Source organism: Etheostoma spectabile, chromosome 13 (assembly GCF_008692095.1).
Source record: "Etheostoma spectabile isolate EspeVRDwgs_2016 chromosome 13, UIUC_Espe_1.0, whole genome shotgun sequence".
Taxonomy (NCBI): Eukaryota; Metazoa; Chordata; class Actinopteri; order Perciformes; family Percidae; genus Etheostoma; species Etheostoma spectabile.
In genome coordinates, this window is record NC_045745.1 from 29071225 (window position 1) to 29071424 (window position 200).

Below are 200 nucleotides of genomic sequence, written 5' to 3' on the forward strand. Positions count from 1 at the left end.
ATGGACCAAAAAAGTACGGAGTGTGGATTGGTGGCTGGAGAGATGTCACTTCATCTCTTGGGCACTGCCAGGTGCTCTTGAGCAAGGCACCGTACTCAACCGCTCAGGGCGCTGGTTTGGCTGGCAGCCCACTCACTCCGACATCTCTCCGTTAGTGCATGTTCAAATCCTGAGCGTGTGTGTGTGTGTGTGTGTGTGTG